The 20,258-nt window shown below is 45.5% G+C and overlaps 1 protein-coding gene across 2 annotated transcripts in view; it reads right to left on the bottom strand.

Annotated features, from left to right (window-relative positions):
• Positions 1 to 12,589, bottom strand: part of LOC142590855 (uncharacterized) — a 73,572-nt gene extending 60,983 nt beyond the window's left edge. Inside the window, exons 1-3 of one of the 2 annotated variants that reach the window (XM_075703253.1) lie at positions 12,392 to 12,589; positions 11,643 to 11,700; positions 2,197 to 2,314 (exon numbers count right to left, since the gene is read on the bottom strand). The gene's annotated coding sequence lies outside the window, so the exon portion shown is untranslated. The remainder of the gene's footprint in view (positions 1 to 2,196; positions 2,315 to 11,642; positions 11,701 to 12,391) is intronic. The other variant, XM_075703255.1, reaches the window with a different exon arrangement.
• Between the last annotated feature and the right edge of the window lie 7,669 nt (positions 12,590 to 20,258).

The raw sequence follows: 20,258 nt of genomic DNA, 5'->3' as shown, positions 1-20,258 counted from the left end.
GGAATCCAGTCCGTAACCCTTAGTGACCATCGGTTATCTTCCCTCCGCATTACATGTCCGGCCCATGCCCATTTCTTTTTCTTGATTTCAACTAAGATGTCGTTTACCCGCGTTTGTTGCCTCACCCAATCTGCTCTTTTCTTATCCCTTAACGTCACACCCATCATTCTTCTTTCCATAGCTCGTTGCGTCGTCCTCAATTCCAGCAGAACCCTTTTCGTAAGCCTCCAGGTTTCTGCCCCATATGTGAGTACTGGTAACACACAGCTGTTATACACTTTCCTTTTGAGGGATAGTGGCAACCTGCTGTTCATGATTTGAGAATGCCTGCCAAACGCACCACAGCCCATTCTTATTCTTCTGGTTATTTCAGTCTCATGATCCGGATCCGTGGTCACTACCTGCCCTAAGTAGATGTATTCCCTTACCCCTTCCAGTGCTTCGCTACCTATCGTAAACTGCTGTTCTCTTCCGAGCCTGTTAAACATTACTTTAGTTTTCTGCAGATTAATTTTCAGACCCACCCTTCTGCTTTGCCTCTCCAGGTCAGTGAGCATGCATTGCAATTGGTCTCCTGAGTTACTAAGCAAGGCAATATCATCAGCGAATCGCAAGTTGCTAAGGTATTCTCCATCAACTTTTATCCCCAATTCTTCCCACTCCAGGCCTCTGAATACCTCCTGTAAACATGCTGTGAATAGCATTGGAGATATCGTATCTCCCTGTCTGACGCCTTTCTTTATAGGGATTTTGTTGCTTTCTTTGTGGAGGACTACGGTGGCTGTGGAGCCGCTATAGATATCTTCCAGTATCTTTACATATGGCTCATCTACACCCTGATTCCGTAATGCCTCCATGACTGCTGAGGTTTCGACTGAATCAAACGCTTTCTCGTAATCAATGAAAGCTATATATAAGGGTTGGTTATATTCTGCACATTTCTCTATCACTTTTTACGACATTATTAGGCACAGCTAAATACCAGTCAAAGTTATTGACTTATACTTGTTTTTGTGCTCCCGCTAGAAACTCCGCTAAAACAGCATTTTCGATTGTCTACGACGCTCGAAGAAATTATTGCGTCAATAAATAGCGTATTTCTCTTAAAGGATGAGGTTATTCATAGTATTTTTTCTGCATACTAACGGGTTTCTTACGCTAATTTACGCACTTTTGGTAAATAATAATCGTATTCGATAAATCGATAAATAATCGATAAATAATCGTAAAGAACGCCCGAAGAAGCGTGCTTTCTATTAAACTAAGGCCGCCTTCGACCAACCACTCGCCTTGGCAAGCAAAAGCGGGCAAGCTGCCACCAACGAAGCACAGCGTGAGAGCGGAACGGCCGCTGCTGTCGCGCAGCGAGCGCTTCGGTAAGTGCTGCGTTCTTGCTTGCGAGAGTAAATCACGTGGTGTGCTGAACGCACGCATGCACCTCCTTTCTGCCTCAGCCGCTGCGCGTGCCGTGCTCGACGGGTCCGTCGTCACAATTTCTGCCGCCCTGACGCGAGCGACGCGCGTTCCGGTTAAGGTCGCGTCGTGACGATAGGCTTCGTCTTCCAAATGAACGAGCCAACGAATGGCGCACACTATTTTCGGGCAGTGGCAGACGTGAGAACGGCTGAATGGCGCCTGCGAGCTCTGCGCAATCTATTATAACATAAACCATCTCTCGCAGCATGTTAGGGCCACTTTGTTCGAAGGTGGATCCCATACGCTTACAACTTCAGCGGAAACTGAAGGACACCTACGCTGGCGGAGAAAGTTCAGAGAGAAAAGTGCTAGAGCAGCGCGATGAAGAAGGTCTTGAGGGCCCCGAATAGCTGCAATGGCTGGTCCTTTGACCTCATGCGAATTACGGTTTCCAGCTGCTGCAGTATCTCCTACCCAGTGAAGAGTCTTAAATTCATGGAGGAAACATTACGTGCTCTACCAAAAATGCTATAATAATAATAATAATAATAATAATAATAATAATAATAATAATAATAATAATAATAATAATAATAATAATAATAATAATAATAATAATAATAATAATAATAATGTTTCTCTGTTGAAAGTGCACTGTTTAGCGACTTTCTTGTATATTGTAGAGAAATAGGGTTGTTTTTCATGTGCATTTGCAAACGCTGCCGGTTTGATACTCTATATTGTGAAAGTGTAAGCTCTTTCGCTGCTGATTGTACTTGCCTTCTCATAAAGGGGTGGGGCGGCCAGTGAAGTTGCGGTGACGCAGCTCTTCCTCCACTGTCTTTGCCACTGAAGTACAATTTTGGAATGTATCATGTGTTGTAAGATGAACTTCAACCTTTGATATAAGGACAATTGCAACAACCACGTCAGAAACGACAGCACGTTGATGACACCGGCACGTAGATGATTATATAGGCACTAAGGCTCCACGACTACAAAACGATTGTCATGGCACGACTCATAAGATGTTGCCAACCCGCGTTCGCATCCTAGGTGAATACAGAGTTTCTTAGAATACTCTACCTAGAAGGAACTGTGCGCGTTTCTAACGGGCACTATGCCACCATTGGAATGCCATTACGTGGGCGTGCGAAGCGTGCCTCGAACGTAATTTGTCTTAAAACATACTCATTTACGCGCATATGGTGGGTATGTTTTAATTCTGGCCAGCACCAGATAGAGTCTACGTAGACAGCTAAGAAGACAGTTTCGAGCCCAAGTAATGGAGCGCGCCTGGAATCATCTGGAGTACGTCTTTGCGACGTGACGCGACCTCATGTTTACGAGTTTATAGCTAGGACATGAGCATATCATAGCTGTATTTTAACACCTGTACGAACCTATATGAAAATGCTACCTTTTCTTGTAAACAGACAACCATCTCGTCTAGCCTTCCGCTCAGTTGCCATGCTGTCTGTAGCAAAATAGCCTGCGTTTGTAGCCTTCAGTTGTCCTCGTTTGTAACCAGGTATTCGGCATCATTTTAATTATATGCTTCGGCGCTTCGCAAAAACTGTCTTCTCTAACGCCTTTGTCAGAATAGGAACGAGGCTTAAGAGGAACCTTTAGCTCGAGTGCTCCTATCTAAATACATGTAAGAGGAGAATTCGTTTTTCTCGGCAACCACTGCACCAAATTTGACGAGGTTTGTTGCATTTAAAAGACAAACTTAAAATCTAGTGACTGTTGGTTTCGAATTTTTGAGTTAGATCGTCAATTTTTTATTAAAAATTGGCAAAAATCGAAAAGTTTCAAAAAACTAAACTATCAAGTTTACAACTCCGTAACTTAACCACTAAAAATGATAATACAATTCTGTGAATTGGATCTAATAGTACATCTAAAGCGGACAAAATTGATATATTACACATAAATATAAAAAAAAATGTAATCATAGGGAAATACAACTTTTGCAAAACCATTGTAACCAACGTAACACATTCACGTAAGATGTAAAATGACATATTGAATTTGTCCGCTTTGAATGATCTAACGGGTGCCGTTTACAGAACCGCGATATCAGTTCTTGATGCAGAGCTATGAATTTGTAAACTTCGCGCTTCTATTTTTTTCAAACGGTCAAATATTTGAAAAACGTTTTAAGAAAATTGAAGTTCTAAATCGAAATTCCGCTTCCAACAGTCACTAGAATTTAACTTTCTCTTTCAAATGCAACAAATTTCATCAAAATCGGTCCAGGGGTTACCTCATAAAAACGTTTTTGCGTTTTACATGTATTTGAATAGGCCGCGTCGGAGTTGGGCCCGAGCTAAAGCTTCCTCTTAAAGGGACACTAAAGGTTACCAGAAAGTCAAGTTAAAGTGACAAAGCAATGCTCTAGAACGTGTAAGGCGTCAATATAATCGTGAACTTTAGTAACCGAGAAATTGAGGTTAATGCATGACACGATTTGAGACCCCCCAGCGACATTCCGGTACTAGCCCGATGACGAAAGCACTCCTCATCATAATTTATCTCACTAGAACTCAACTACTCGTATTAAAAAGATCCTTTCATTAGATTATAAGACGGAAGAAAATGCTACTTGTCTACTTCTATTCGATTCTAAGAAAAGAATAACATTTTGACGTTACCCTTGAGTAGTATGGGCGATCGAAAGGTTTCGTTTTCGCTCGACTCTGCGCGCTCGACTTCACACCGCGCGCGCTTTGGAGTTTCATTCGTTTCTTTATCGCGTCGTGCTGCGGTGGTTCTGCTGGCTCGCGAAACTTGCATTTGGAAAAAGCAGCGAGAATCCCACGTCCATGTGATGTCGTGGGATGCGCGAACGGTGCGTGGAACTTGGCCAAGGGCAGTTGCAGCGGCGAATCCAACGTTACTTATCACTGTGTGCCAACGAGTGAAACTCGCCGTTCGAAGTGGTTAAGTGCCGTATCTCTGCCACAGCGCGCTGGCAAAGAGCCGCAAGATAACCTAGTGTGCTCGCTAAACATTCGTCCAGAGGATTACGAGTTCAACGCCGACTTACTGAAGTCGCGTGAAGGGCCTTTCAAAGCACGCCGTCGTCGTCGACGCAACAACGCCGGCAGCGCGAGCCCTCAACAGCAGGTCACGTTCATCAGTGCTTAAACAGCTGAACTCGAGCCAAGCATCGCGAGCTAATGTTTCGATGTCAGGGTCATCCACTGCAACGAGCATCGAAGTTGACGTCATAAAATAAAGAACCAGCTTATCGTCGTGCGCTTTCCCTTCCGCTAGCCACCATAGTTTTGCTTTCGCGCTGCTGTCGGCTCTGTCTTGGCTCTGTTTCTGGCCGCGAGTTTGCGTTTTGTGCAGAAAAGCCGTAGCGCCGTCTGCGGGAGCCGTTTTACTCACCAACGGTGCAACATCACTATGAGACCATGATGTCAATACTCGAGCTCGATCGGAGGGCGGGCGATTCGAACTGCGCTAGAGGTACGCGGACGCTTCAGAACTCATTTTCTCTTAAAATAAGTCTCTTCTTCGCACGAAACAAGCGTTTCGAGGTTTCTGGGATGGTATTTCAACTGTCCACGTTGACTTAATATTAACCTTTAGTGTCCCTTTAAGAGGTCCCTGTCCGCTTAGCCCTTCACCTCGTCGTCTACGGAACGTATCGGAACATAGACAATGCTTTTTTAGAATGAAATAATCATAAATACTCTATTTGTCAGTAATACGTCTTCTGGTAAGGCTTACTCATATTTAATACAACAAGAACTAGAGGAAACAAAAACAGGCGATTGGAACTAAAAGGACCGCAGACCCTATAGTTTTTCTTTCAATTTCAATGGCCGCCGGATTGTTCACGTTCGATATAATTGTATCTGAAACTAGTAGGAGTACTCATAATGAACAAAGAATGGTTTTTAGATGATAAAGAAGCATCGGAATTTTACACGCTGTTCATGTAAAAAAAGAAAGAACCGCTGTTATAGACGGAACCCTCTTGGCTAGACGCGCATTCATGGTGTCTTGGGTCTCCGAGAAAGATTCAAACCCGAAGCTATTACATCTCATAACTCCCACGCATGCAACAGCACAGCAGTGCCAGTTTTGCATCTAGGTAATTACAGAAAACTGTATGGGTGGGTGCAGCTACAAATCACGTTTATAACATGTTCTTAGGCCGCGGAAGCATGATGATGATGTTGGTACGTGTACTTGCTTATGTTTTTCGGGTGACCGGTTTTCGCCATTTAACAAGTTATCGCTTAGTGCAGAGCGCTCCTGCATCTATTGAAGTTTCTCGAATGTTTTCGATGGTTCTATGTGCTGTCTGTTATCACCGAAACATATGTAATCTGATTGCATGTGCAGCGACAATTGTGTAGAACTTTCTCGAAGACAGGCGGGCAACAGCGATTGCTCTGGAACCTTCGATGACTCATCTATAAAAGCCGACGCGCTTCAGATTTTCAGATTTCAGATAAGATTTTCGACGATCGACAACTGTGTTCGCCGCTATCATTGTTCTTTGAATGTAACTTGCTTTTCAGCTTCAAGGGGTGTACGGTAGCGCGATTAAGACGGGACAAAAGAAGGCACACAGGGGCACACAAAGCGCTGTGTGTCCCTCTGCGTGTCTTCTTTTGTCCCATCTTTTAATCGCGCTACCGTACACCCCTTGAAGATGGATTACCAACAAGCCGACATTGCAACCCTCGGGGTTACTTTTCAGGGCACAGGCCCCCCCAATAAAAAGAAAAGAATGGTAGTTTCGTCATTGACGGTTCCATTGCCTTCTTCACAGTCACTACTACGTGGCATCTGGCGGAAGTGCTCGGTAGATTCGGTCATTAACGGTAATTCTGGCCATGCAGGTTAGAGTCGGTGTTATCAGATGTCCCCAGCTGTCCGGATTTGAGGGCCTTCCCATGCAGTCTTAACTTTCTTCAACTGGGCGGCAAGGGTCCGCTCATCATGGAGTAGCTGGCTCCTGTGTCCACTAAGGCGGTGACTCCGTGGCCATCGAAAAGCATGTTGAGGTCGGTGGTTCATGCGTTGCAGCTATCTCTTGGCTTCGGATCACGGCTGCGTCATGTTGATGTGTGCCTGGAGCGTGGCGTCGTGAGGTCTTCTTTTGTCGACGTATTCTTTGCTTCTAATTAAGCTTCGTCGGAATGGCGGCGTCTCGTTGATATATTGTCGAGAAAGACTTTTCGGCGTCTTTGTCGGTGGCGGAGGATCTTCGTCAGTTCGAAGAACAGCAACCGCAAGTTCATAGGTTGTTGCTTTTAGTTTTCCGGATTTGGGCTCGCAGACCGGCCCCGAGCTGGGCCACTGCATGGTAGGCGTTGCGGCTACAAGCAGCGGCCTGGTGACGGCTAACGGGACGGTTGTCGAGGGTTCCACTGAGTGGCGGCGAGGTAGTTGGCGATATCGCAAGGGCGTTCGCCAAGCTGCTGTCGCGGCGCGTTAAATAACGGCGAACCCTCGCAGTCGATAACGCTATCTGAAGACCAAGCGATACCGTCAGAGAGCCCTCGTAATCGCCATGCCTTGAGTGTGCTCGAAAATCAAGTCAGCATCCCGGCCTGCTCTAGCATTGTCATTTCCGTCAGCACCAAAACACCTGCAGACGTAGAAGGCGTTATCGAGCCTGACCAACGTCTGCTGCTCGACCGGGAAGTTTGCATCGCAAGAGGTATCGCTCGACCACACGGAGGAAAAATGAAAGTGTTGCTGACAAACTTCAGCCAGGAGTTCAAGCACATCAACAAGGGCACGACGATCGCATACGTCGAGGAAATTCAGGAAATCAGCAATGCGTTTGTCCCCTCGGTGTCTGCGGTATCTACCTCGACGACCATAGTTCCCGAATCAGACTTCGACATAAATCCAAGTCTCCCCATGAGTAATCAGCAACAGCTCAGAGGTCTTCTCCGACAACACAAAGACTGCTTTTCGACGTCATCGAGGATTCGACAAACACCAGTGGCAAAACATCTCATAATAACCGCAGAGTGCGCTCGACCACTCCGCCAGAGCCCATACCGAGTTTAGACGCGAGAATGTGAAGCTATAAGAGAACAAGTCGAGAAAATTCTGCGCGACGACTTTATCTAGCCGTGGAAAAGCCCGTGGACATCTCCTGTAGTCTTGGTAAGGAAAAAGGACGGAACTCTACGTTTCTGCGTCGATTATCGTCAATTGAACAAGGTTACGAAGACGTATACACCTCCAATGGATAAAAAATTAAATTATGGGGTTTTACGTGCCAAAACTACTTTCTGATTATGAGGCATGCCGTAGTGGAGGACTCCGGAAATTTCGACCACCTGGGTTTCTTTAACGTGCACCTAAATCAAAGTACACGGATGTTTTCGCATTTCGTTCCCATCGAAATGCGGCCGCCGCGGCCAGTATTCGGTCCCGCGACCTCGGGCTCAGTATCCACGGATAGACGACGCAGTGGACCGGCTATGAAAGGATAAATACTTCTCGTCCATGGATCTCAACACTGGCCGCTGGCAAATAGAAGTCGACGAGTGGGATCGCGAAAAGACTGCCTTCATCACGCCAGACGGCCTCTATGAGTTCAAGGTCATGTCATAGAGAAATAAATTCAAGAAGAGGGGACACTCGGCGAAAACTGGCAACAGAAAATACGTCCCGCTAGAAGTAACGCCGACCGCTTGCTGCCGCGAGCATCGAAAAAGAAACAGAACTTGAAATGGGGGGGGGGGGGGGGTATGTTAACAGAAATTGTTTCATTTTTTTTTATTTTTTCCCGGCAAAAGTAAAAATATCTGCGTATAAAATAAATTAAGCTTTGCGGCTTACTTTCGTTGCCTAGCGACAGGCGAATCGGTGAATGATCAGCCGGATGCATGCGTCATTCTTCAGGCACACCGCCGAAGCGAGTGAGACCGGCTGCGCGTCTGAGCTTTGGCCTGTTCGGCGACCCGTCTGTCTGTTTTTCTGTTTTTGGCTTTAGCCTGGTTTGGGGGCTTTCCGGCGAATTCTTGCGTTCATTCTGAACTTCGACATGGCACCATTGCACTACTGGGCTACGGCAAGGTGAGAAGTTTTGCTCGACAGTCTGCGACGCATTTCAAGCAATTAACCTAGACTTGTGACACAGCGAAAAACAGCTCGGCCGTCGTGGCACAGTTAAGTTGAATTAATGACTCGTTCTGGGAGATGTTTGCGACGCTTTCTATACACCCAACATTATTTCAACTTATTTCGGTAGTTTGTTGGGCACGCTGGTCGCACCGGGCGGTGTCACGCAGTTTCGCGTGCACTGAATCTTACTGGGACTAGTTTTGGCGCTTTCTTTAACCCCCAACATTATTGTAACTAATTTCGTTACTTTTTGGGGTGCTTTTCAAGTGCAGTTGCCGCGCCTGGCGTTCTGACGCGGTTAGCGAATAGCAGCTCGGTCCTATAGCGCGTATAGTTTCGCGCTTTAATGCACTGACAAGACAAGTTTGTGGCGCTTTCTCTGACGCCCAACATTGTTGAAGATTGGGTAGTTTTTTTTGTTACTTATGAGGCACGTTCGCCACGCCGTGCCCTGTGACGCAGTTAGCGAAAAGCAGCTCGACTGTACGGCGCAGTTTTTTCGCGCGTACTGTATGTTACTGGGACAAGTTCATGACGCTTTCTCTGACTCCCAACATGACTGGAATTCGCTGCATTTTCGCATAATATTGAGGCACACTCACCGCGCCTGTCATGACGCGTCGGAAAGCAGCTCGGTCATGGTGACAAAGTTAGTTTGGCGTGTACTGAATCTTATTGCGACAAGTTTGGGACAATATTTATTACCCCGCAACAACTTGAACCTTCTTTCGATACTCACGCTTATCGAAAACGCGACAAGCAATTGTCAAGAGTAATCACACGGGAGTGTGTTGCTTGCGCCGGCAGAACGCACAAAAGATAACGCGAAGGAGCTCAAACACCAGGAACTTGTAAATCGATAGTTATGTCTTCTGAACGAGTAAAGACGGGCTTTCACCCACACATTTGTCTTGACTGCGAGTAGAAGGAATTCTGCGAGCGTCCAGCATGGTCTGGTTGAGAGCCTGTGTTGTCGCCACCTCTGTGTATTCGTAGCGTACTATCGCGTCGATTGCAGCAAAGTTCTTTTTGAAACGTGCAGTAGCCCGTGTATTCGTGCTCTTGAGGTGCAGGAAGTATAGTCCCGGGAAGAGACGAGTGCTTGGAAATAGGATGTTTTCGTGGTGTGAGGTATTGTTTAGGATGAGAGTCGAGTATTTTACGCCATATATGTAAGAGCGAACTGCTTTTGTTCGTAGTGCCGCCCATTCACCACTTTCGCACGGTTCGCCTCTACACGCATTATTCGTGTGTGTTACTACAAAAGTGACACGTACATGCTTGTAATTTACTTTCTTCAGCTGACGTCGTTCGGTGGAGCTTCGTACGGGAACTAATGCTGCTTACCTGGTGCCACAACGTTGGATGAATGCACAAAAAGCCCGCAACGAGCATTTATATAGGCTAAAATAAAAATTTCGTCATTTCACAAGGCGTCTTGCGTCTTTATGAAATTACATGTGGCACATATTCAATGGAAGCTTGTAAAGATCGTTCGCAATCATTTTTACCTAATGATAAAACGATTTCGCACGAAAACCGTGCGCGGTCGATGCTGTAGAAGCAAAAAAAAAAAAAAAAAGGACGCGTCGATCAGCACAGCCGGCGTAACGCGTACCAGCTAGCGTACAAAAGGCGTGCGCCCAAAACCGCCGGCGGCTTGGTGCACTGCAGTCAATTCGGCCGCTGGGCTCTGTGGGAGTGTCCGCTCTTGTTGAATCCTTTCTCTATATTCATGTCATTCGGACTGTGCTTAGCGCCTGCAGCGTTCCAGCGCGTGATGGCCATGATGTTAGCAGGGTCGAAGTGGCAGACCTGCCTCGTCTACTTAGGTGACGTCGTCGTTCTTTCTGCAAGTTTCGACGAGCACTTGAGACGCCTTGAAACAGTACTAAAGACAATAAAGTCTTGCGGACTCACTTTGAAACTGGAATATTGTCACTTAGGGTGCGAAGAGCTGCTGTTCATGGGACACGTCATCAGCAAGTCTGGAGTACGCCCCGATCCGCGGAAGACAGCTGCCATCGCAAAGTTACAGCCGCCCGTCGACAAGAAGGCAATGCGTAGATAGATTCTTGGCATGTGCGCCTACTGACCGCTTTTCACCGTTTAACAAATTTTATCGCTCAGTGGAGGACGCCCCTGCATCTGTTGAAGTTTCTCGAACGTTTTCGATGGCTCTATGTGACGTCTGTTGTCACCGAAGCTTGCGTAATCTGACTGCATCTGCGACGAGAATTGTGTGCAACTTTCTGGAAGACACGCAGACATGAGCGATAGTTCTGGAACCTTCGATGACATATGTATAAAAGCGGACAAGCTTGACCAACAGATCAAATTTTCGACGATCGCCGACTGTGTTCGCCGCTAGCGTTGTTCTTTGATTGGGGTCATTAACGGTAATTGTGGCCGTGCAGATTCCAGTAAGCGTTATGAGGGCACCCCAGCTGCCCGGATTCACGGCTTTGCTGCCTTCTTCACCGTCACTAGTACGTGACATTAATTGTAACACCCGACATAAAAACTGAATGGACTACACGTAACAGCTGTTGCGCGAAAAGGTGACTTTTTCGTGCACAATGCCAGTCAGCGGGCGTCGGCAATTGGCATGATACGCAACAGGGATCAATTCCTATCCCGAAGTGCGCGCAAGTGCACTTCATGAATTTCATTTTAAACGCTGTTTTCTTATAACTTTTAGCTCTAACAAATAACCGGTGAAGGGAGGAAGAGGAAACAGCTTTATTTGATAAAATTGTTTTAGTGAGGGGTGGCTACCAGGCAATGCCTTACAGCCACCTCCTCTGCTCTTTCAATGGTCCGAAGCTGAACCTCCACGCTCGGGTCCCGGGTATTGCTTCCCACGCTTTAGGCGATGGACAACGGTGTAAAACCTACGATTAACTTTGAACCCAATTAAACGTTGTTACCTTGGATTGAAATCTTATTATGGGTGTATTTTTGCAGCTACTTCTTTTCCTCTTAACTGCATCGGTCTCCTTAACTTTCGACCAAGCGCATGCACATCGGCTATAGCAGGAAAAAAAAAAAGGAAAGAAAAAAGAATTGAAATACAGGTGAAAGTACAAATGGAATTCTTGTGTACTCACCCGAAGTTTCTTAATTGTCAAGAAGTGCATATGCAGACCAGGAAGATGGTAGAAGACCCTGCGCTTGAAAATTGAGAATCAATGCGTAGCATGCTTTGGCACAGGCATGCACGTCTTACAGTTGAGGGAAAGTGTGGGCTCAACGAATAGCATGCGAAGGCCAGTGCACTTCTACGCCTTCCTGTGGCAGTCAGTATTTTGACATCAGGGTTTCTAAAACTGCCCTGTGTTGGAATGAAGTACTTATAATTCTGCTCCGTGCAATGGCTATAAACTGGTTACGTTCCGCAATGAGTCATGTAATAGTATTTACGAAGGGAATGAGTTTTGGGAATTTATTAGGTAGAAGTAAATTTATGAAAAGCTAGCCTCTCTGCAATTTGCATTACATAACACTCATTGTTCGTGCTATATTTGGGCAAATGCGTTTCAATAACGTCAATAAAAACATTTAATCAAAAACCGCGCTCTGTTCTACAATTGTTCGAGGTACGCATGACATCGCGAAATAGGATCTGCTGACACGGAATGCACATGATTTTGCAGAATTTATGCTGAGAGGACTTCTGTGAACGTCATCGAAATGAAAATCAATCAGCAAACCTGGTTTAGTTGCCATAAAACTATCCACATTGATCTGATCTGACACTGATCCCAACCAACTCGCCCAGCAACAAGTTCTACTCGACTATTAAACTGCCCAATCGTTTATTGAAGGCTTCGCATTCGTAAAGCAGAGAGTCGCTCACCAGTTTCCTCGTTGTCGCGTACGTGTGCCATGCAAATGACGATACATCGCGTTGTTCTGCTACTTAAAGCGAGCACGTGGGTTGAAAACAACGGCGAGACGAGCTGGCGATGAAATGCCATCAAGTCACGATGTTGCTTCTGGGATGTCGTTCATCGCAGCAACCGCGTGCAGGTGTCCTGACACGACGGCGCAGCCACGATTCGCTCATGACGTACGCGACGGGGAAAAACGGCCCTGGCGGAGCCACAGCTGCGTTAGCATTGCGGCTCGTGGCGAGGCTTTGTCCTACTCGCCTCGCATTCTGAGGCACATTTCGCGAGGGAATAGAATCAGGCGCGTGCTTGCCTGTTCTTTGCCTTGCGTTGGGAGCAGTTGACAACGAAGGAGGGGCCCGAGGAAGCAAACAAACAAACTGTCAAGAAAATGTTCGCAGTGCGTTGCCTTGTGTTAACGAACCTATACTATATGTGCGACTAACTTAGCAGTGAGTTACTCCTTCGGAAGCTGGCATGACAGGGGAGACGCAGTGTCTACAGCAGCAGCTCGAGGAGTTGTACGGCCTCTTTCTCGGAATCCGTGACTCCGAATGCTAGGATGGCCCTTTTCAGGAGCCGCCTTTCCATATGCGAAGTCGTGAGGTGGTCACAAAGCGTCTGAGAGCTCATTCCGAAATGGCCATCGTGAAACACTTGGCCAGAGCTGACGCGTCTGGCGGATGTTGCCACTAAAGTGTTTCTGAAGTGAGGTCGGAGCCAAAAAAGAGGACATTGCGGATGACAATGCCGAGATACAGCTGCACAGCTATTCTCGAGACTTCTGCAGGTGAGCCTTGTACAACGAGCATGAAATATCGCCCTTAAACGGCAATCTCCCCTTTAGTTGAAAAAGAAAAAAAAGCAGAAGTTCATGTGCACGTTTCTTTTTTTAGTTCTTTTATGTTGTGCCTCATCTTGAACGGTCACTCGCTCGGGTGATCAATGATGGGTGAAAAAAATCAAACAAAATTGGGGCACCTTCTTTTTATTTATTTTGTACAGTGCTGGCGGAATAGACCAGCGCCTCTTGTAGTTTTTTTTTAATACGTATTTATTTCTGCGTCGAATAGGCCAAGCCTTGCGGCAGAAAATGGGTGCTCTATGGGAGAGGGGGAGGGGGACCGGTGCTCTCTTCTTCCTCGAGGTGGAGTGGTCCCGAGGTCGGCTCTGCAAAGAGGCGGCCAGGCCCTTCCTTGTCCCTGAAAAAGTCCAAAAAAGCACTCCAAAGCTGGACTCAGTCCTTGAGCCCGATGTGCGATGGCGGGTCGAGCCACTCCTGCAGGGTGCCAGGTCGGTTCCCGCCCAGGGAGCGTAGTGTCCTTTCTCGGACCGTGTCAAGGGCAGAGCAGCTCCACAGAAGATGTTCGGCCGTACCTCTGGCCGGGCATGCCGGGCACTTAGGGCTCGGGTATGAGTGCGGGTTGATGAGGTGTATCCTTGCTGTTTATGTAGATAATAAATTGCGGCAGTGGTGATGCTAAAATACTGAATTTTCGCAGCAGAACTTGCAAATGAAAGTAAAAAAAAGTAACCGATTGTCTTATTTTGATTCTTTCTAAAAATGTGCAAGACACTGCCCTAAGCTGTGATATTAATGAAATTTAATTACTTCTCTCCGTGGAAAACGTAGTTCTACCGCATTTTATTGTGTCTTAAGACATGAAACTGAGAGAAATGAAATGATGTCAAGACTAATAGAAATTATTCACGGGGATTTGTCATGTTTACACGATGCTCAGCATGCGAGAACTCTCTGCAGAAACATGAGATATAAAAACCTATATAACTATTACATGCCTAGCATACCTACAAAGCCCGCATATAGTCGCTTGAAAGATATACTTCATGCAAAGCATCGCAAGAACAATAAAATCGGTGTACAATAAATACGCTGATGATGATGGTAGGATTGAACGGCCTTGCGTGAAGCTGGCGTTGACACACGGTAAATTTGAGAGCGTTTTGGAGATCACGCGTATACTTGAAAATTTGTAAAGCTGGCAGAGGATAAGTTTGGGCAATAATAGCCAACATAGGATACAGATTTTATTTCCAGCACGGCGTTTCAAATGCAGCCTGCGTTTTTGTAATCTGCAAGAATGCATTCAGTGCACACAGATGTGTAACGCTGATGCAATACTGCATTGTTCATTTTCTTATCGGTGTCTGTTGTTATCTGTATGATTCAAGATATCAAAAAAGACTCAGATTATCCATCGCGACATTTACTAAAACGTTGATATTCACTGGGCCCTCGGAAAATTATAGGTGAGAGGGCTAGTGTTCCTGGGATGTATAGTAATTGAATCAACGTCACCCATAGCTCTAACTATGCGTGGCCTTTCTATAACACTGTCAGAACACAAATGAAATCAGCTGCTAGGCGGGTTCTTCTTTTGCATACGAAAGCGTAGTTACGTCACTACCTGCTTCGTATGCTACAGTTGCCGCTACCCCACAACTGCAGCTTATGCAACCAGAGTCTGTGGACAGAGTGGACACGGCGACAAGGCCTTGACAATGTCGCCTCAATTACTATTTTTCGTGCAGATTCTGCTTGGGAGCTGCTTCATCGATCACAGATCCGGCGGAGGGACCGATGGCGGGCACCGCTTCGTGCATGCACCGCTGGTCTTGGCTTCCTACAGCGAACCCAGCCGTCTTCACGGCGCAAGCTCCATTTTCTGCAAGCCGTGGCTGAATCTGCACACGGACAGCATCTACTGCGCACCATTTACGGGAACCTTGACGTCACGAGGTCCATACCGGCTTACCCGGCTCTTAGGCTTAAAAGAGGCAGCGCCAGCAACGATTTTCACTTGACACGGTGGCACGGCACGGCCGCGACAATGTGGCCTCACGTGCTATTTTGTTCGTGCCGTTTTTTTCCAGCCTTCTGGATTCCTCGGCGCACTGCCTGGACAGCGTGGTGGTCCGGAATGTGTCAACCGATGCAAACCAACTTGCCGATCACCGTGGATGCATACGCATTGCCCTTCCTGTCTTTCTGCCGAGTGATAATCTAGGCTTGTTGGCTGTGCCTGCGCTGTTCTCAATCGTCTATGCTGACTCTCCACCGTGTCAACAAATCGTTGTCAAGGCCAACTTGGTGCCGTCATCAGCATTGGACACAAAAGACCCCCAGCCGGAGTGCAGCTTCAGGGCGAGGCAGCAGCACTACAATGCTGACGTGGTGCTTCTTTACCGTGCAGGTATGTTACTTAGACAACGCTCATTGTATCCCTTCAGATAACCGTCACTTGCTGCTGTTTACTTGCCTACATACCGTTGTCTCTTTATTTGTTTCCTTTGATACTCGGCTTGTGCACTGTGTGAGTTGCTTGTGCTTAAGTGGAGACGTTGAGCTAAACGTGGGACCGTAAGGGTACTTCTGGCGGAAATTCTGGCACTGGCTCTGGAACACCTGCGCTATTACCGAGTGGAGATGTGGGCGGTTCCGATAGCGACTCAGCATCCACTGACAGCAAAGTTTCCGTTTCTGCCATGTTTTCCAGACTGCTGGCTGTAGAAAATAAAATAGCACAGGACATTGCTGATTCTCCTGTTAATTCGCGTTGCGAGGCTGTTGAGTTGGGTCTTACCGCTCTTGAGTCATCCAGTACTGCATCTAGTGTAGCAAAAAAATGGTGGATGAATTAAAAAGTACAGTTAGTTCTCTTGATGAGAAGGTGATTAAGCTCTCGGTTCAGAACGACAACCTAGAAAGTAGACGGCGCTGTAATAATTTGATTCTGCACGGAATTCCCGAATCTCCAGATGATAATGGGGCATTAGTCGACGTTGTTATACAATTTTTCACAGTAACCCTTTGCATGGACTGCCCACAAATTGAAAGGTGTCATAGGATTGGTAGACGTAAGACAGGCCGCATCCACCTCATTGTTTTGAAACTTCTGGATTTTTGGGAGAAAACTCAAATTCTTAAAAACGCGTCTAAGCTAAAGGGCTCCGGTCAACACATATCTGAGGATTATTCAGACAACATACGATCTATCAGAAGAAAGCTTTGGGAGGCGATAAGAGCTTACCGCAACAGCGGCTCCTCCGCGCGCATAGTATGCGACCTTATTGATAACGTGCGCTGTAACTAGGAAGCGCAGATTAATACGATCGTGCAGTCTCGTAATCACGATATCAGGGTGTCTCCTTCAGCTACTGCTTCTAACTGTCTATGACGCCTGCGTGGCTTCCCCGAAAACCTCCGCATTTTAAACGTTAACGGGAAGTTTAGTCAGCAAGTTTCTTGATTTCTTGTCATAAAATTTGTCCTACTTCTCCCATATCATTGGAGTCACGGAAACGTGGTCTCATAGTGAAATTTACAATGCCGAAGTATTGCTACCAGGCTTTAATGTTACAAGAACTGATCGAACAGAAGGTAGAGGTGGCGGCGTTTCCTTATATTTACACTCCGACTTAAAATTTTCTGTGCTTGATGCTCCTTCTCAAACTGAGTGGGTTAGATGTAAAGTTTATTTTGAGTCATTGATTTTTGTTGTTGGTGTCTTTTACCGTTCACCTAACTTGATCGCAGAGCCTTTAGTTTTCTTGAATGAATTCATCCAAGAAATTGCACCTTATTCGCCAATTCTAATATGCATGGGTGATTTTAATGTCCCCGATATACACTGGTCGTCGTAATTTCGGCTAGGCCATGATTCCCAACTGTACAGAGATGCATTCAACTTTTCACAGACTGCCGGCCTAAAGCAAATAGTCAGTGATGCCACAGGAGGCACGGCGATTTTAGATCTTGTTTTTTTTTAGCCCTAGGGTCTGTGATTATGGTTACGAATGCGCTGTCGTTCATGGCATATAAGGTCATGAAGCGGTCTTTGCATCCATTTCGTGCCCTATACCGAAAGCCCGATAAATTTATTCTACTTTTCGTTATATGAACCATGCTGATCATGTTGGTTTAATTGATACATTTAGTGCTTCCATTCGCCATTTTGAAGCAATTAGTCTTTTTGATGATGTAGATACCTTCCTTAACTACTTATTTTAGTGATCTCGTTGCATTTTGCATCACGTGTTTTGTACCGTTAAAACAAAAAAGACGAATTCAGAGCTGCCTTGGATCACATGGGAAACTTTGCACCTGTCGCGACGACTTGGACGTTTGCGGCGTTAAACATACTGGTGACTCTGTTCTTACTGCATAATTGATTGCTCTTAAGGAGTAACTTCGAAGTTAAACTAATGCTGCTCATGATTTTTACTTCCAGGTAACACTTCCAGGTCTGATTAGAAATAATCCACGCAAATTTTGGAGCTGTGGTCTGCTAAAGATTCGACCACTGATACTTCTGAAGTAAACGACACAGTTACAAGTGATACTTCTATAATTGGAAATGCATTTAATAGTTACTTTAAATCTATTTTTACACTTGATACCTCCGTTGTTCCTCTTCTTATAGAGCAGAGGCATAGTTCTATTAACAACATGGTGGTTTCGAACCAGAGTGTGCTGAATTTGATTTTAAAACTGGATACGAAAAAGAAAGGTAGTCCCGACAATATAGACAATGCATTTCTCTTCATATACTCTTTATGGACTAGCCAATATTTAATAATTTCTCTTCGAAAATCTCTCTCGACATTTGTTGTTACTTCTGCCAGGAAAACGGCTAAAATTTTTCCACTATTAAAGTTTGGGAATAAGCAGTCCTTACTAAACTACAGATCCATCTCTATCACATCTCATTCTTCTTAAATACTTGAACACACAATTTACAAACATATCAATGAATTTCTAGAGTCTAATAATGTTTGATCCGATGTTCAACACGGTTTTCGGCGCAGATTCAGCCCCAGAACACAGCTTAGTGAACTCACCCATTATATCATCCGGGCCCTCGATGCAGGTGATCAAATTGCTGCAATATTTATTGATTTTTCAGAAGCTTTCGACACTCTGTCACTCCAACTTGTTGAAAAAGCTCACGGTTATTCTTAACAACCTAGCATTAGTTAACTGGAGTTCTTCTTTTTTATCCAATCTGTCTCCGTACGTACTCTTTAGGTCTTCTCAGTCCTCCACTTGCAACGTAACGTCTGGCGGGCCCCAAGGATCGATATTATGTCCGCTTCTAGCTTTTATTTTCATAAATGGTCTACCAAGTAATATTCTTGTTAAAATCCGCATGTACGCAGATGATTGTTTTTGTACCATATGATTAAGACTCCTCATGGTCGCATTATCTTTAATGATTCATTTGCATCATTTGAGTCATGGTGTGAGACTTGGCATATGCAAATAAACTTCCGGAAAACTGTATCTATGTTATTCACCAAACATTCTTTCCCTTCTCCGTTTACCTATTCGTATAACGGCTACCCTCTAGGAGATGTTTCACAGTATGAATATCTAAGTCTTCTATTCACTCAGGGTTTATCTTGGTCGCATCACATCGAACTCATGTGCAACCGTGCGATTAGAAGGTTAGGCTACTTGCAACGCACATTACGTTCGGCCCCACTTTGCCCACGACTCCTCACTTATAAAACACTGGTTCATCCAATACTGGATTATGGCTCTGTCGTGTGGTACCTACACAAAATATCTCACATCAACAAAATTGATCTGTCCAGAAGAAAGCTGTACGCTTCATTTATCGTCGCTTTGACAGCTACTTTTCACCCAGTTCCCATCTTCTTAGCCTTCAACATACCAGTCTCTCTTCTCGTCGTCACACTGAATCGTTGATGTTTATTTATACTCTAATGAACTCCCCACGATTTTCCCTACTTAGCAAATACATCGCACTCGCTAAACCCGCACTCACCAGACAACACCATGACTTTAATATGTCCACTTCTCACGATCATACTGGTACGTTTAAATACAGTTTTTTGTCCGTTCTATAGAATTGTAGAACGCTCTGCCTGGTTACGCAAGATCTTTACCACTCGATGAATTTATTTTGTATATTAGCAATCATTGATGTCCAGTGCTCTTTCTATGCTTTTCCATGTATAATAAATAAATAAATAAATAAATAAATAAATAAATAAATAAATAAATAAATAAAAATAAATCAATAAATAATCTCTACGGGAACCCTTGCGGCGAACGCTATGCGCGAAGGCGAGCTTTCTGTCTCTTTTGGTTTTCTTTCCTTCGCCCGGCAGGCGCCGTCGCTGCCGCGGGTGTGGATGCTGTGAGCGTCCTCTTTGAAACGGGGTGGTGGGTGGCGCCACCAAGGCCTTGTTGTTATTTTGCCTAATGTCATACGCATCTTTTTGATGCGGATGTTTGATTCGGTGATACGCGCAGATACGCGGAGGCGAGCGCCATCTGGTAATACTGCCAGGAACCCAGAGGCCCACGCGGCACGCGCCTCCCACTGCGATTGGTTGTGTTTTTGACGTCGGACACGAGAAATGCATTGGGGGGTTGAGGCATACAGCTTCGATTTAAAAAGTTCTCTTACAAATAAGGGAAACGCAATAACACCGCGATAGATGCTGTATTGATTTTTATTCAAATCAAGGGAACAAATACATAACTTGGCTTTTTGTTGCACCTTATTACCTCCTGAGACCGCAACTACACTATGGGAAGATGCCACTGAAATCTCGGACACGAGAAGCAGTGTTAACGTACACCTCTGAACGCGTTCGTCCATTTCTGCCTTTCTACTTTTCTGCTATGTCCGGAAGGACATTCGGCTCCTGATTCATTTGAATGTGATTCTTTTCTTTTAACTCTTGCTTCGCGCGTTTATCGGCATCTGAAAATCCTTTAGTTGGCCATGAGTGGGTTTAGCCAGAGATCTCTTAGCGGCGCGTCTTTTTGCTTTCTGT

Source organism: Dermacentor variabilis, chromosome 8 (genome assembly GCF_050947875.1).
Source record: "Dermacentor variabilis isolate Ectoservices chromosome 8, ASM5094787v1, whole genome shotgun sequence".
Lineage (NCBI taxonomy): Eukaryota > Metazoa > Arthropoda > Arachnida > Ixodida > Ixodidae > Dermacentor > Dermacentor variabilis.
Note: the sequence above shows the minus strand (reverse complement) of the source record. Positions and strands in the feature narration are given on the sequence as shown.